General features: G+C 35.0%; 1 long non-coding RNA gene across 1 annotated transcript; it reads right to left on the reverse strand.

Moving 5' to 3' along the window:
- Positions 1–1,593: 1,593 nt before the first annotated feature.
- LOC117804067 lies at positions 1,594–17,389 on the reverse strand. The gene is made up of 3 exons (XR_004628254.1): positions 17,130–17,389; positions 12,299–12,402; positions 1,594–1,720 (listed from the first exon to the last, which is right to left on the reverse strand). It is a non-coding gene; the product is annotated as an uncharacterized LOC117804067 (long non-coding RNA).
- Positions 17,390–17,732: the final 343 nt, after the last annotated feature.

The following is a 17,732-nucleotide window of genomic DNA, read 5'->3' on the forward strand; positions in this document are numbered from 1 at the left end:
GGTATTGTTGTTTTTTGGTTTTGTTTTTTTTTTTTTTACAATACCTTTCTATTCTTCCTAACTCCTACTTAGCTTTGTGTTGTTTTTACTTACTATCTGGGCTATTACAGTATCACCCTGGCTGGCCTCTCGGACCAAAGCCTCTATCCCATCCAATCAATATTTCATGATGCTACCTACTTCTATGTCCTAAAATGTGGCTTTGATTATTTTATTCTCCACCTCAAAAACTTTTGTGACTTACTATGACTTTGAGGAAGAACAGAACTCTTGTATTTGACATTCAAGGACAAACAAAACAGGTCTAATTTTTAGCTTTTTTTTTTTTTTTTTTTTTTTTTTTTTTTTTTCTGATAGTTCACCACTTCAAACAAGCTATTTGCCAGGCTCAATCACGGATTTGCTTTTTTACCTCCATGACTTTCCTCACACTCACTTTTCTCTTTCTTTTTTATTTTTTCAACACTCCACTCCACATACAACAGTCTGAATGCAAATTCCACCCATCTTTCAAAGTCTAGCCAAAGTGCCTCCCCCCGTCTGAAGCCCTTACAGATTGTTTTCTTTGAGCTGCTTTAGAACTTATTTCAGTACAACTAATATATCATTTATAACATATTAGTCTGCTTCATAATTATTTGCATATATATCTTAAGACCTCTATTTGATTTCAAGTTTTTGGATGAAATAAATCATCACCACAGCACCTAGCATGACGTCCGGCATGTGGAATGTCTTATAAATATATGTGACATGAATTAATGCATTTTTCCTAGGACAAAATAAATAGAGCTTCCTTTCTTTCACTTTAAATGTTATCAAAAAGTATATGATGAGGCCATTGACATTTTGCAGCCTAGATTTACCATTAAGATATATTTTGTTTAAAAACAGCAATAATATTGAGAGGCATTCACATTTATACATCTCTATCAATGCTCATGAGAGAATGAAAACACCGCTGTTCAAAGATGCTTCTTCAGAGAAATAAAAACTAAACGAGAAAATACTAATCCACTCTTTCTAATGAGAAATTGTTTGAAAATACCTGGCAATTAAATAATTACATAAACTTTAAATTTGTCTGTAAGCTTGAATTAGCACAAGGTAGCACAACTGCATTCCCTTCAGAATTTAGTCAGATAATAAAAATTCTAAAGCACAATGTAGCAAATCCTCTGGAACAATCGTATTAGGATAAACCTTTTGCCTGGAATTCTTTCTCTGCGTAGAACGCTACAATGGTCCACAAAGTGATATATAAACATGGTAGCCTACATCGATAAAGATAAAATGACTCATCTACTATCAGTAAAATATACAGCTGGTGTTTATACATATTCTGCTTGTGAGTAATGATAGTCATTCATGAAATGCTTGTTTGGCTTCAGCTGATAAACATTAATCAAACAATATTTTTTTCTGGTAGAGGGATCTGGGCACTGAGAAGTTCTCATTGACATTTAAAAATAATTTTTTCTTCAATAAAACAAAAAATGTTTAACTATGCTTATTTGCTAAGCAACTCACCCTGAGCTTGGTGATTGCTATCTTCTTGGTGCCATCTTTTCTCAATCACAATTTCTCCCATGCATTCAAGACAACTGCTGATTGATAAATTCTTGTGGCACGAAACTACCACGCTATGGGAGCATACTGGTTTGCTTACTCATGAAACTCGCTTCCTTAAGGATGACTATCCCAGAAATACTGGAAAGGGCTATTGAGAAATAAATGAAATGAAATAGAAAACATTAGAGATAGAACATTGTTAAGACATACTGGAAGAGTATATGTGTAATGAGTGAACCAAAAACAATAAAAAATTGAGAAGAACACTGCATATAAATAGTAGAGAAAGGAAATGCCATTGCCTCCTAATTAAATCTAAAAATGTGATATTTTGGATTCTTAGACATTGCTGTAATGTTCCTAGCATGTACAGCCACAAACAATGAACATTTTCTTAACAAATGAGTTTGTTGAAGATACCAAAGGGATTTTCCCATTGACCAAACTGGTCTTGTTTTATGTCTCCCCATGCCACATATACCCTGATCTTACATAAATAGTTCTGAAAGTGACACAACATCCGATATTCCAGGGACTCTCAGATCCAACGAAAGCATACCTTAACATTTAAATCAGAATATAGTTCTAATGGAAATATACACATAGGAGATGTTTACTACTTTCACATTAAACTCAATTTTTCACATACAGGCTCTATACAGCTTTACACTGAGAACCAAAAAACTTCAGAAAACTGCATTGAATATAGCCTGTATGTCATGGTTACTTAAGAAAGTGTTTCTTGTTTTCTTATCCATATTTATTTCATTCAGAATCCATTCTTACCTGGAACCCACAGGTTAAAATATCACAATTTTTTTAAAGATTTTTTATTTATTATTTATGTGACACAGAGACAGCCAGCGAGAGAGGGAACACAGCAGGGGGAGTGGGAGAGGAAGAAGCAGGCTCCCAGCGGAGGAGCCCGATGTGGGACTCGATCCTGGAATGCCGGGATCACACCCTGAGCCGAAGGCAGACGCTTAACGACTGCGCTACCCAGGCGCCCCAAAATATCACGATTTTTAACATGATTAGGGTCAGACTCCAAAAAAACAGGAGAATACTTGGAAATAATTTAAGACTTTTTTTTTGTTCCTGGAAAACTCAAAGCATTGTATTACTGAGATTTTGCAGGCTTCTCCACCCTCCTTGATGATGATGTGATGCATGTGAGATAGGTCAATGGATCTTCTCCACATCTGGGCACATCACCTGATAGAACGAAGCCTAAGAAAGTAGACCTGTGCCCTCTTTCTCACAGTACCTGAGGCATTCGAAGAGAGGCAGGGTCAGATGAAAGGGACTGAACCTGCTCACACCTCAGGCAGAGGAGGGGATTACTGTCCAACTTGTCTACTAAAAAAACCACCAAAACTATACATTCTTCATGTGTGAATTCCAGTCTATCCTGAAACTGATGAATTGACAATTGGAGAATTGAGCCACAGGTAAATGGGAACTTCTTCAAAGTTGTAAATTATTTGACTAAGAAAGAAGGGAGATTAAAGTTTTTCTGATTATTGGCAGTATAGAACTATCATTATATGTGGAATAGGGTAGAGAAAAATTTGTAACCCAATTAATTTTTTAAGCTAAAGAATATATAAAAATATGCTCATATCATAAAAGCTCTAACTTTCAATTTATCTAGCCATAACTAATATCTACCGATCTATATATCTATCTATCCTCTATCCATCCATTCATCTATCCATTAAAGAGATTACACAAAGTTAGCATGATGAAGATATATGTGACATTCAGAATTCCATTACTGACTATGCCTGTAATCCTAAAGAAACCATGTTCTCCTTGCAATGAGTAAAAAGTGATGATTAGAATTATGCTCAGATAGATTTTCTTTGACATTCAGCTGCAAGCTTTCTATCTACTTCTCCAATCTGTATTAATATTAATGTCCTAGCCCTACCTGACCCATAGCTGCAGGCATTCTAACTGAATCTGCATCTTCTTTGCACAATACTACCAATTTTAGGGATGTGAAATTAGCAGCAGTTGCAGTGAAATGGAGAGCCGCCATCCCTCACTCCACTCTCTGAGCTCTTCTCACTGAAGCAAGAAAAGGAACAGAAGAGTGGGATAATCTTGGGTCCTTCAGAGTGCCAAGGTCAGAAAACGTGGATATAAAAGGAAAGGAAAGAACTAAGGTATTTCCCAGCAGGTAAGCTAAGATACCATGAGAGAGGATCTAAAGTTAAGCAAGGGGTCTTATATAATAAGGGCTGCACATTAATTTTTGTGTTTTCATTCTATAACTTGAAAACAAGTATGGTTGTCCATAAAGAATAAGAAATATTCAGCTAGGAAGTGATTAGTCATATCTTTATCATTTATACCTATACCTAGAGACCTAGAGAGAGGTATATATGTATATGTATTTGCCGGTTTGTTTGGTCGGGCTTTTTTTTTTTTTTTTTTTTTTTTTTTTTAGCTCTGTGTCTATGTGCTGAGGTCTACCACATTTCCCCTCTTTCACAGTTTTTTTCATCATCCCTCTAGGTTTCTCAACACCAAGAAAAGATATGTGCCAAACACTAATATATATATCCATTTATTCTGTAGAAAATTTCAAGAACAACTACCTTTCTGCTGGTGAGTACGGCTGTCACAAACCTCACGGGAGAAACTCTCCCTACATTGTAGAAATAACATCTGTGCTTGCTACACACAAACAAGGTTGTAGGAAAAGTAAACATATTAAAATCTATCTTACTCCCAGGAGACTCAATAACAATTTTAAAGCCAAGAAAATCAGAGGAGAGGTACAAGCACTCACATAGCTATATAAAAGTTTAAAAAGGCAAAAAAGTATTCTTCATAAATGATTTCCTATATTCCTTGGGCTCTAAAGCAAACCAAATAACTGAAAAAAAATTTGTAAGAACTATACAAATATTCAGATGAGGGAGATGGTTAAATGTAGATATTTTAGAAATAAAATTTCATTCTGAGTTCTCTCTGTGTACAGGAGATAGAAAACCCCTCAACATCATAAGAAATTTTGAAATGGAAGGAAAAAAAGAATCGTGGCCTCAGCCAACATTCTTTCCCCCTCACATCACATAACGCTGTTCTGGCTTTATGTGCCAACCGCTCGGTTGTCTACCACAGGCAAGATTTCCTCTCACTGTGCACCATTCAATCAAGCCTTTGGACTGCCAGCTATCTTGGCTGCAGATTTGTAGGCTTCCTGTTTTTTGTCTTGAACCATATATACCTTATCCTGCATGTTTGATTTCTGAAAGCTTCCAGAGATCTCTATTTACAATAGATTCACATTTGCATGTGTAATTCCTTATTGTTTGTCAAACAAGGAAGGAAAGGGATATACTGGTAGGTAAAATTTTTCCCAAGGTGGAAGCAAAGACTCCTGGATAAGGAAAGTAGTGTAGATAAAGCTGACATTTCTCTTGACATTCAATGATTCAAAACAAAAAAAGAAACAAAAATACAATAAAAGCGATTCTCTTCACTCTCGGTCTTTATGCTTCAACTGTGATTTTCTTCATCTTATCTCTTCAAAATATCAAAACGTCTTACGACATTGCCGTGAAATCCAAAAGAAAATTCTACAGTTTCACAAAGCATATGTCGAGGTAGACATAGCAGTCCTTAGCCAAATTTCATCTATACCCCATACATTTGGGGACCATAATATATTTCATTTGTATGCTTCCGCTATTACTTCCCCTTTGATGCAATGGGTAAGGCTGAATAAAGCACCAGCATATCATTTACTATACAGTTCAATTCTCAACCTGGCTGCACATTTGAATCATGTGAAAAGCTAAGCTCTGCCCCCAGAAATTTTATTTTAACTTGACTGAGATTTTTTTTAATACTTAGAATTGGTCTGATATAGTTTAATCATTACACAATAAACTAGAGAGTTCATTTATAATAAAACTAAAACTAAAACAAAACAAAAAACAAAGCTAAGCATATTTAAGAATAAAAGAAATTTCCACAGGGTTAATCTCTCATAAATTGCTACATATAGGCTGCTCCCCGATTCACCAATACTCTTCAAATAGTGCTTTGTATTTATTTTGGTAGACAAGATAATGCCCCCCCACCCCCGCCACGCCACGCCAAGACAGCCATGCCCTAATCCTAAGAACCTGTGAATAGGTTACATAGCAAAGGGGCATCAGGTTGTACATGGAATCAAAACTGCTAATCAGCTGACCTAAAAATAGAGAATTATCCTGGTTCACCCACCTGGGCCCAGTAAAATCACAGGGGTCCTGAGAAGTGGAAGGCTGAGGCAAAAGAGGGTCAGACAAAGAGATGTGTTAACAGAAACTGGGTCAGAGACAGTCAATATTACTGATTTTAAAGATGGAGGAGAGGTGCTATCTTTCAAGGAATGTGGACAGCTTCTAACAAGGTAAATATGGTAAGGAAACCAATTTATCCCTAGAGTTCCAGAAAAGGCACCCTTTCCTGACACATTATTTTAGTCCAGTGAGTATTGGATTTATAACCCGTGAAACTGTAAAATAACATATTTGTGTTTTTTTAAGCCACGAAATTTGCAGTAATTTGTTACAGAAATGTTAGAAAACTAATACAACTATTTTATCATAGAACTTTAAAATTTGCTTGCTGGCATTAAAATAACAGTGTAATATAATTATGGTAAACAATTTAGAGCAAATAGCAATAAGCCAGAGATTAATATATTCATGCCAGTTGGTAATCTAATCAGTAAATTCAATTTCACATAAAAAATAGAAATCTTCATATATGTGTATTACTTATAAAAACAAAAATTTAGAATTATAAATCAACAAGAAACATTTATTAAAATAGTACGTCACCTTTTAAAAAATAGAGACAGATGGTACGTAAATAATAACCTAGAATGCCACGTGATACAGATTAAGGCACTAGACTTGACAGTGAAGTGAAAAAGAACTACAGGGGCGCCTGGGTGGCACAGTCGTTAAGCGTCTGCCTTTGGCTCACGGCGTGATCCCAGCGTTCTGGGATTGAGCCCCACATCAGGCTCCTCTGCTGGGAACCTGCTTCTTCCTCTCCCACTCCCCCTGCTTGTGTTCCCTCTCTTGCTGGCTGTCTCTATCTCTGTCAAATAAATAAATAAATAAAATCTTTAAAAAAAGAAAAAGAACTACATACTAGTTTTGCTAAAACTAAGAAGAGATATAATTTTCTACCTATATTGGAAGCATTAAGTGCTCAGCAGGGAGCATAATGATTATGATGGTAGAGGTAGCATAATGTTCTGGAAAAGAAATTAAGATAAAATTAAGCTGGATATCAGAAATGGTCCCAATAAAATGCAGTAATCTCCCAAATAAAGTGGTGGGATCTTTACCACCTGAGAACTTTACATAATAATGACTTTTAAAATCAAATACTTTAAAAAATATTATCAAAGACTTGAAAAAAATTGCTTAGGCTCATGAAACTAGATAGATGATAGATAGATAAGATAGATATAAAAAATTGCTTAGGCTCATGAAACTATATATATATATATATATAGTATATATATATGCACATATATATATATCCCATTTTCAAAAGGGAGGTGCCCCCTAATATTTACACCAGAACATAAAAGCATTTAAAAATATACATTTGCAATTGACCCTTGAACACAGGGTTAGGGGCACATATAACTTTTGACTTCCAAAAACTTAACTGCTAGTAGCCTAATGTTTACGAAGCTTTACTGAAAACATAAGTAATAGATTAACACATATTTTATAATGTTATCTGTATTAAATACTGTATTCTTACAATAAGGTAAGCTAGAGAAAAAAAGTTAAGAAAATCATAAGGAAGAGAAAATATATTAAAGTACTGTACTGTATTTATTGAAAAAAAAATTGCATAAAGGTGGACCCACAAAGTTCAAATTTATTTGTTCAAGGGACGACTGTGGGTGTGTGTGCAGGTGTGTATGTATTTTTAAATATGTATAGTATTTAAATATGTATATTTTTTATTTTAAGTTTTTATTTAAATTCAAGTTAGTTAACATATGTGGTAAAATTGGTTTCAGGTGCAGAATTTTGTGATTCATATATAATACCCAGTGCTTATCACAAGTGCTGTCCTTAAGACCCATCACCTATTCAGCCCATCTCCTGTCCACCTCCCTCCATCAACCCTGTTTGTTCTCTATAGTTAAAAGTATCCTATGGTTTGCTTCCCTCTCTCTCTCTTTTATTGCCTTCCCCTATGTTCATCTGTTTTGTTTCATAAATTTCACATATGAGTGAAATCATATGGTATTTGTTTTTCTCTGACTTATTTCACTTAGGATAATACACTTTAGCTCCATCCATGTCATTCCAAATGGCAAGATTTCATTCTTTTTGGTTGGCTGAGTAATATTCCCTTGTGTGTGGTATATATAAATATACACATACATACACATCTTCCTTATCCATTCATCAATTGATGCACATTTGGGCTTTTTCCATAGTTTGGCTACTGCTGATAATGCTTCTATAAACATCAGTGTTCACGTACATAATAAGTGAATACTATGAATAACTCTATATGTATAAATTTGACAACTTAGTTAAAATAAACCAAATTCTTGAAAAGTAAAAACTACACAACTCACTCAACATGAAACAGAAGATCTGAATAGTCATCTGGTGTAAAAAATATTTTTTCTGGACTTTTTAAAAAGTGAATTCAATTTCTTCAGACCCAGATGATTTCATGGGGGAATTCTATCAAATATTTAAAGAATTAACAAAAATTTTACACTTTTACAATCTGTTCCAGAAAACAGATAAAAGGTAACACCTCCCAAAACATTTTCTAAAGCCAGAATCATCCTGACATCAAAAACAGATAGAGCTAAAATTAAAAAATAGTGGCAATATCAAATGCTGTCCAATACCAAAGGACTATTGGCAATTGCACTCCTGGACATTCCAGAGGAATGAGAACTTACATCCACACAAAAATGTGTACATAATTATTCATAGCCGTTTAATTGTAATAACAACTGGAAAAAAATTAAATGGCTCTCACCAGGTAAATGGCTGAAAAAAAAATGACATACTCATACCATAGAATACTCACCAGCAATAAAAAGGAACAAACTATCAATATACAAAACAACTTTGATGGATCTCAAGGGCATTATGCTAAGTGAAAAGAGCCAATCTTATAATGTCACATGCCATATGATTTAATTTATAGACTTTTTTTGGGGGGGGAGGGCAAGAGAGAGAACATGAGCAGGGGTGAAAGGGCAGACAGAGAGGGAGAGAGAGAATCCCAAGAAGTCTCCACACCCAGCATGGAGTCCGAAATGGGGCTTGATCCCACAACTCTGAGATCATGACCTGAGCCAAAATCAAGAGTTGGCTACCCAACCCCAACCAACTGAGCCACTCAGGTGCCCCTATATACTTCTTGTAAATGTATTATTGAATTATTTTTATATAATTTTATTTTATTGTGGTAAGATCATTTAACATGAAATCTACCTTCTTAAATTTTCAAGTATACAATACAGTATTGTTGACTATAGAATTCTAGAGCTTATTTATTTTGCTTAACTGAAACTTTGTGCCCATTGAATAGTAATTCCCCATCTATCTTTCCCCATTCCATAGAAACCCCAGTTCCATTCTGTATGAATTTGACTATTATAGATAAATTATGTAAGTGGAATCATGCAATATGTGTCTTTCTGTACTGGCTTATTTCACTTAGCATTATGTCCTCGAGTTTCAACCATGTTGTTGCGTATGGCAGAATTTCATTCTTTCTAAAGGCTGGACAGTATTCCGCTGTATTCATATACCACATTTTCTTTTGCATTCATCTATCAGTGGATATTGAGATTGTTTTCATATCTTGGCTATTGTGAATAGTGCGCTAATGAACATAGAAGTGCTAATATCTCTTAGAGATCTTGATTTTAATTCTGTTAGATAAATATCCAGAAATGCATGATAAGAAAGATTGTTGAGTTTTGTTAAATGGTTTTTCTGCATCTATTGAAATAATTCTGCCATTTTTATCTGTTAATGTGGTATATTACATTAATTGATTTTTATATGTCGAACCATCTTTGCATCCCATGAATAGTACTTAGTTGGTCATGGTCTGTGTTCCCTTTCATGTGCTGTTGGTTTAATTTTGTAATTTGTTGAGGTGCTTAAATCAATGTTCATAAGGGATGTTAGTCAGTAGTTTTCTTGTAGTGTCTTTGTTTTGCTTTGGTATCAGAATAATGCTGGACCCATAAAATTAATTTGAATGTGTTGCCTCCTTTTTGATTTTTGGGAAGATTTTGATAAAGATTGGCACGAATTCTTCTTTAAATGTTTGTTAAAATTCACCAGTGAAGCTGTCTGTTCCTGGGCTTTTCTTTGTTGGGAGGTTTCTGATTACTGATTCAATTTCCAAATTATTTATAGGTGTGTCAGACTTTCTTTTTCTTCATGATATTAGTCTTGGTAGGTTGTATGTTTTTAGAAATGCATCCATTTCTTCTAGGTTATCTAGTTTGCTGGTATAAATGTATTCATTGCCATTTCTTATTACTCTTTGGACTTCTGAGGCAACAGTTGTAATGTCTCTTCTTTTACTTCTTTTCACTACCCTTAGAGATAAATCTGACAGAAGTTGTGCAAATACTGTTCACTGAAACCTACAAAACATTCCTGAGAGTAATTGCAGAAGATTTATATGAATGGGGAGGTATATCTAACCATGAATCAGAAGGTTCAATATTATTAGTGTCAATTCTTTTGTAAGTTGATTTATAGAATCAATACAATTCAAATAAAAATCCAAGCAGGCCTTCTTTTTTGTAGAAATTGAAAAACTGATTCTAAAATTTGTATGAAAATGTAAAGGACCTGGGATAGCCTAACGACATTGAAAAATAATAATGTTGAGGAATTAGCATTACTTGGTTTCAAGATTTTCATACATTGAACCTTTTTACATCCCATGGATAAAACCTACTTGGTCATGGCGTATGATCACTTTAATGTGCTGTTGTGTTCGTTTTGTTATTATAAAGGTGCAGCAATCAAGAGTGTGGTATAGGAAACAAGCTGGATAAATCAATTAATGGAAGAGAACAGAAAGTTCAGAAATAGTTTCAATGCATTTATACATAACATTTTCAGGAAAGGTGCAAAGGCAATTCAATAGAGAAAGCATAAAAATTGTGTTGAAATTATTTGGTCTCCATGTGAGATTGAGTGAATTTTAATCTATACTAATGTCATATACACAAATTAACTTAGAATGAGTCATAGACCTAAGTGTCAAACCTATAACTATAAAATTATTAAAAGAAAACTTAGGATAAAATTGTTATGATATGTTGGATAAACACTTCTTAAGACATCAAAAATACTATACATAAAAAAACAAACCGATACATTTGATTTCATCAAAATTAAAAATATCTGTGCTTCAAAGGAAACTATTAGGAAAATGAAAGCCCAAGCCACTCACCGACCGGGGTATAAAATTACCAATTGTATCTGATGAAAAGCTTGTATCCAGCATATATAAAGAACTTTAACACTCAACAATAAGAAAGTATATAGCCAATAAATAAAATGGGCAAAATATTTGAATAGACATTTCACCAAAGAAGACACATACATGGCAAATAAGCAAATGAAAATATGCTCAATATTTTAAAAGATGCAAACTAACACTATTATGTAATACACACTTATCAGAATGCTTACAGATAAACAAAGACCATAACAAGTGTTGGCAAGGATTTGGAGGAACTAAAGCCCTCATACAGTGCTCATACAATGGTACAGTCACTTTGAAATAGTTTGGTAGCTTATTTTTATTATTATTATTTTTAAATTGTTTTATTGTATTATTTATTTGAGAGGGAGAGACAGGGATAGTGAGAGAGAGCCCGAGCAGGGAGGAGAGGGAGAAGCAGGCTCCCCATCAAGCGGGACCCCAACACAGGGCTCGATCCCAGGACCACAGAATCATGACCTGAGCCAAAAGCAGACACTTAACTGACTGAGCCACCCAGGCGCCCCTGGTAGTTTCTTTAAAAGTTAAGCATTCACCTTCTATCTGATGTACTCATTTCACTAGTAGGTATTTATCCAAGAGAAAGAAAAGTATGTGTCCATAAAAGACTTGTATATAATGTTGATAGCAGCTATATTTGTAACAGCCTGAAACCAGAACCAACTCAAATGCTCAGTAATGCCTGAACAAGTAAACAAAGACTGGTGCCTCCATGCAATGGAATTTTCCTCAGCAATAAAAAGAAATGAATTATTGCTGCATGGTACAATGGACAAATCTGAGAACAGTTGAGCAGAGTAAAAGAAATCAGGCAAAAACAGAGAAAATACAATATGCTTCTATTTATGTAAAATTCTAAATAATACATTACTCTTTCATGCTTGAAATTTTTCTATAATAAAAATTTTCCTTAAAAAATGAAGATTCTAAATGAAAAAGATAGTGTAAGTATAGAAAGTGATCACTAGAAAATGTGTGTGTTCCTGACAGGTTATTTCTTCCTGTTTTCTTTTTTAAAAAGAAATTTTCAAAAAAATAAAGAACTCATAAGCAAAGCTCAATATAAAAATGGGCAAAAAATAAGGGTAAACACTAATATATGACAAATGTGTAAAGATTAATATTCTTACTTAAGACTAAGAGATGTAAAACAGAATGATGATATTCTTACAGTTCTGGAGGCTTCAAGTCTGAGATCACGATGCCAATATGGTTGGGTTCTGGGGAGAGTCCTCTTCTGGAACCTCTTGCAGAAGGTTGACTTCTTGTTGTATCCTAACATGACAGAGACAGCGAAAGCTCTCTTGTGACCCTCAAAAGCACATGAATCCTATTCACAAGGACTCTATCCCCATGACCTTAACTAATCTTTACTACCTCCTAATGCCATCATATTGAGGCGTAGAGTTTCAACATATGAATGTGGGGGTCATTTATAAACATTTAGTCTGTAAAATCACTTTTCATCCATCAAATTGGGCAAGATTGGAAAAATCGATAATATTAAATATTGACAACTAGAACTGCTATGTGTTAAATGGTGAATGCAAAATTTTAACTTTATAAATTTCACAAATTGTTCCCTAAAGTTACTGCTCTGACTTATGGAAGATCCTCTCTTCCTAGTCACCAAAAGTTGGTACTGTCATATATACTTTATATATTTTTCAAGTCTCACAGGTGAAAGCATTGCCTTAATTTCATTCACATTTCCTTTATAACCTGTGGGCTTCAGCAGCTTTTCACATAGTGTCTTTTTCTTTACAAACCTGAACTTTCAAATGCTACTTCATTATAACCTAATTTGTTGAACACAGAAGTGTGAATCTTCCACTAATTAATCCATATGGATATTTTTCAACCATTAAAATTATTACCAATGGAATAATATTAACATGAACACACACCAAAACACAGATCAGCCATCAGGTGATTATATATAGATACGGTAGTTCTAATCCTTTTATTAGTGTAATTTCATAGCCCTTACAAATATTTAAAAATTACATTTAACTTACATTAATTGAAATTTAATATGTTATAACATTTTCAGGTAAAAAATAAAGTACTGTCCTTTTAATTTACAACAAAGTTTTAAACTCCTATTCTTACATTTGAAGAAACAGTTTGGACTAGTAGTACATAGCAGGTAGTTACTGTCAAAAGGTACCGTTACCTTGGGACCACTCCTCTGTAGGATTTCTGGTACCAAGGGTTCCCATGTCATCATCATCACTCAAGCACTCAGGAACAATAAAGAATTTATTAAATTCTTAAAAATACAAATATAATTTTTAAAAGCCAAAATATGTCATAAAAAATACTAATGAAAATCTTTTGTTTTCATGCACTGGACTTTTATATCAGAACTACACTATTTGCATCCAGTTGGTCATTTAATGTTGCCTACTTTCATTTAACATTCTCCTGTATGACTAATGAGAAGAACAAGGAAATGAGCAGAATAATGTTAAGGTAAGTTACACTCCTTTCCAATTTTCTTTTCTACAGTTGCACAGGCCACTGATACTCAGTGTGATTCATATATGTATTAAAAATTCCCCAGAGCACAGCATTCTCTTGTTTATCTCTAGGAGCTCTGATGATCCTTTTGATTAATTCCAAATTCAATTTACAGGAAGCTTTAGAAATGCAAAGGCATGGTTTCGATTTCTCCAGATCTTATTTGTGGAAAAGCTTGTGCAATCTCTGCGAAAATATCAAGTCTCACCTTTGATAGGTAATTCATGACCAAGGTCAAAGAAAGAGCAGTGCTCCCTGACGGACCACCCACCTCGGGCTGACTAGAGGAATACGTTGTGAAAAATGATTTGAATTATGCATGCAGCGGTACAGGCATGACACTGTCATTTAGTTGGTTCTAAAAAAAGATTTGGTGCACAGTAAATACAACTGATTTTTATGTATCTTGGAAGATGACACTTTATTATAAAGTATGTCACAGTCATCCTCTGGCTGTTAAGACATCTAAAGTCATGTTGGTTTTACAACCTTTCCTCCCAATTACAATTCTGAAGGGTGGTTAGTGACAAGTGTGCAGTGTTTTGTCAAGCTATTCAGTTTATACAGATGGAATGCTGTTCCGCTCACCAAATCCATTACAAGTGCAAATATGTGGCTAAATGGGCCAGCGTTTGTTTTAGACGTGAGTGCAGCCAATATCCAGAATGTTTTAGAGAGCATCTCCTATAACTTTATATTGAACACAATTCAACATTCCACATTTCTTTCCAATGATTATTTGCTTCCATTAACCCCTTTGCATCTTCCCTTATTTTCAGTGTAGCGCAAAAACAAACAAAACACAAAACAAAACTAATTCCCGTAGGAATTCTCCTAGGGATACAAACCCATTTGGCTATGTCTACTGTCTAATGAAGGATAGAATGGGTCTAGCATTTTTGTGTAGGGCTAGCCTTGTGTTATTCCTCTGATTTCAAAGTTACGTTCAGAGATTACTGATGATCTAGTTCATAAGGGAAGATAAGAAGACATGTTCTTAAAAATTCCTAGGGAATAGAAATTGTTTTACTCCCTTCAAGGGAAGATATTGTGTTTGGTGGACATCAGTCACGAAGGAAAAATGGTAGTCACATCAGCTATTTAAAATCCTGTTTTCATTATGCTGCCAACTAAATCAAGAAGCAGAGAGTAATGCAAAAGGGAAAACAAACGGTTTGTCCTTTAATACAGAAAATGCACAGCAAGCACCATGCCGGCGGGTTCTAGTGTCATTAATCTTTTCCTACAGTGCAAACTGTCACCATCAGGGCTCCAGCGACACACGTTCCCAGGTCCATTTTAAGGATGAAGAACCACTGCAATGTTTTGAAATCTGTCAAGCTTCATGGGTAGACTGTCTTTTTCTCACTAGATAAAAATCAAAACAAATCTATGGTAATGGATAATAGATCTTAATAGAAAAATATTCCTTGATTTTTCAAAATGATGTAGCCCAATTTATCTTTCTGAGGTAGAGCTAAGGTCCCTCTGTCTTAAAACAAATTTATATTAAACCTTGGCAGGCTCTCAAGTAATGACATTCAAGAAAACTAGAAAATGATCTTGCAGATGTTTTATCTTTAGGCCGTGTAAATGGAATACACTCTCTCTCCTAAATCCATGGCCTGTTTAACTTTTCTTTAAATAATGATAATGCCAACGATTTCCCAAAATGCTTGCTGAAAGCATTTTCCAACTGAGAGCACATTTAAAAGATTTTTTATTAGTGAAATATTCTTAATTACAGGATAATAAATATGGAAGTGCCATAAGCATAAGGCTTTTGTACAAGGTTCTATAATTTGTCTTTTTTTCCCCTAGATATCTGTTTCTTCCTCCATTTCAACATTCTGTATCATCAGAAAACCATCAGGGTGATGGAGACCATACTGAGTCAGAGTGATGAATCACAAAAGCCTCAGAAACCCCTGCCAAAGACTACACCGTTTCTCACAGAATGAGGAGTGAGTACAGAGTACAGTCATAGCCAAAATGGCCGGTCTTGCTCCAAAGCACAATTGCATAAATCCACCACATTTATTTGTACAGGAAGTTAACTGTGGAAAAATAATGTGACAGTAACATGATGAGAAAGCAGAACAGTTGTGGAAAAAAATTTGAATTGAAAAATGATGAAGATAACAGAACATTTATTAAAATATAATAACAATATGAAACACGCTGGGGCTATTAGTCTCAGAAGTTCTAAACCCTGAGCCCCAGATTTCTTCGCATAACAAGTATGGAATTCCTAAGACTTTCAGGCTTCAATTGAAGATGACTTAGAATTTGTTCGCTAAGGGATAAAACTGGGCTAAACAAGTATAGAAACCTCAGTTAAGTGCATTAGATGAAACCCTCCAACAGACTTCTCTTTATCCCTGTATTTATCCAAATATATTTATATTTCTTAATATAAACCAACCATCAAAACCAAGAAGCACATTTTCTGTTTGCCACTGTCGTGAGTTGGCTAGAATGAAATGTGCCTCAATTTTAATGGTTGGACATGAAGAACATAACAATGAAAAAAATAGAGAGAATCCAAAGGTTTTAATCTCTAAGAAGAGTAAGAAAATAAAGTAGGCTTGGGGTGACTGGGTGGCTCAGTTGTTAAGCGTCTGCCTTCGGCTCAGGGCGTGATCCCAGCGTTATGGGATCGAGCCCCACATCAGGCTCCTCCCCTATAAGCCTGCTTCTTCCTCTCCCACTCCCCCTGCTTGTGTTCCCTCTCTCTCTGGCTGTCTCTATCTCTGTCGAATAAATAAATAAAATCTTAAAAAAAAAAAAAAGAAAGAATAAAGTAGGCTTAATTTCCAAGAAAAGTGAGATCATAAAGTAAAGATCTATGCAGAGGAGAAAGAAACAAGAAAGAGTAAAGCAAAAGAAACTGACATCTCTATCTTATCTTAGGGTTGAGCTTAAATAGCTTGCAAGGTGCTTTCATATTGCCTTGCAGAATTATGGTCAGATGTAACATATCGAAAGAGTGAAGAAAATATGGCCTTTAGCACAGTTCAGCTGCATTCTAACCCTCCGAGTTGTGAGTTCATGGGGGAAAAAAATGAAAGTATCAGGTACACAGGAGAGAGATGCTAGTTGCAATAGGGAAGAGCCATTAAGAGAAAAATATTTCAACAGACTCAGGGGCAGAAAGGACTCCACAGTAATAAGAAAGGGCAAACAAACCACATTTACTTAACTGAGTTTCAGTTATAAAAAAAAAAAAAACAGGTAGGGGGAAAATGCTGCACACGGTCTGCTCGTGCATATCAGCAAGCACAGAATATAAACAAGACCATTCTTTTGGCCTGAATTAATAAGCCTAACAAGAAAGAGAAAAATGTTATTTTACCCAAGTCCTAATGAGTTACGTGTTATTAATAAATGTAGGCAGGTGCCCTACAGCACCTGGCTCCACAAAAATTAGTTTTATGTTAGAAAATCCACACAAACGGCACTCTCAACTTTGTACCTACCAATGACATATGGTGGATTCAGTTTCGACAAAGCTGATGCAAAACGGATAACACAGCAGAGAGGTGGTCTTCCATGAGTGCCAAATCGTTTGCTCTTCCCTTTTCTGTCGTAATTTCCTCCTTAAACCGCTCTTTATGGGCCCTTCTATTTTAAATAGTTTTATTCGACAAGATGGAGAACTGCACTACACAAGAAAATGGACTTTGCTGAGTTGTAAGAACATTCAAAATGCATAGAATTTTCTTCCTGAGTCTGACGTTTCTTCGGGAAGCAGCGGGAACTCCCAGGGCCTTGCCATATTCTGAAGCACGCTGACTTTGTTGACCTCAATTATTTCCTAATAGAGCCCACATTTACTCATTTTACTATGATCATATGCCCTTTCCTTGTTACTTACGCATAACATAGCATCTTTAGTCTTTCATCTTTTTATATCTCTTTGGCAAGTGGAAAGCTTTGGCAAGCTTTCAGCTTTCGAACAGTTTTGAAGAGTGACTCATTTATCCGTAGATTGGCAAATGGGAATAAGAAAGATGATCTGCGGGCATTACACCAAATCCTCTAACTCAAATCCAAGTTTTTAGGAATAGCTAACGTAAACA

Source organism: Ailuropoda melanoleuca, chromosome 10 (assembly GCF_002007445.2).
Source record: "Ailuropoda melanoleuca isolate Jingjing chromosome 10, ASM200744v2, whole genome shotgun sequence".
In the NCBI taxonomy this organism is placed as follows: Eukaryota; Metazoa; Chordata; class Mammalia; order Carnivora; family Ursidae; genus Ailuropoda; species Ailuropoda melanoleuca.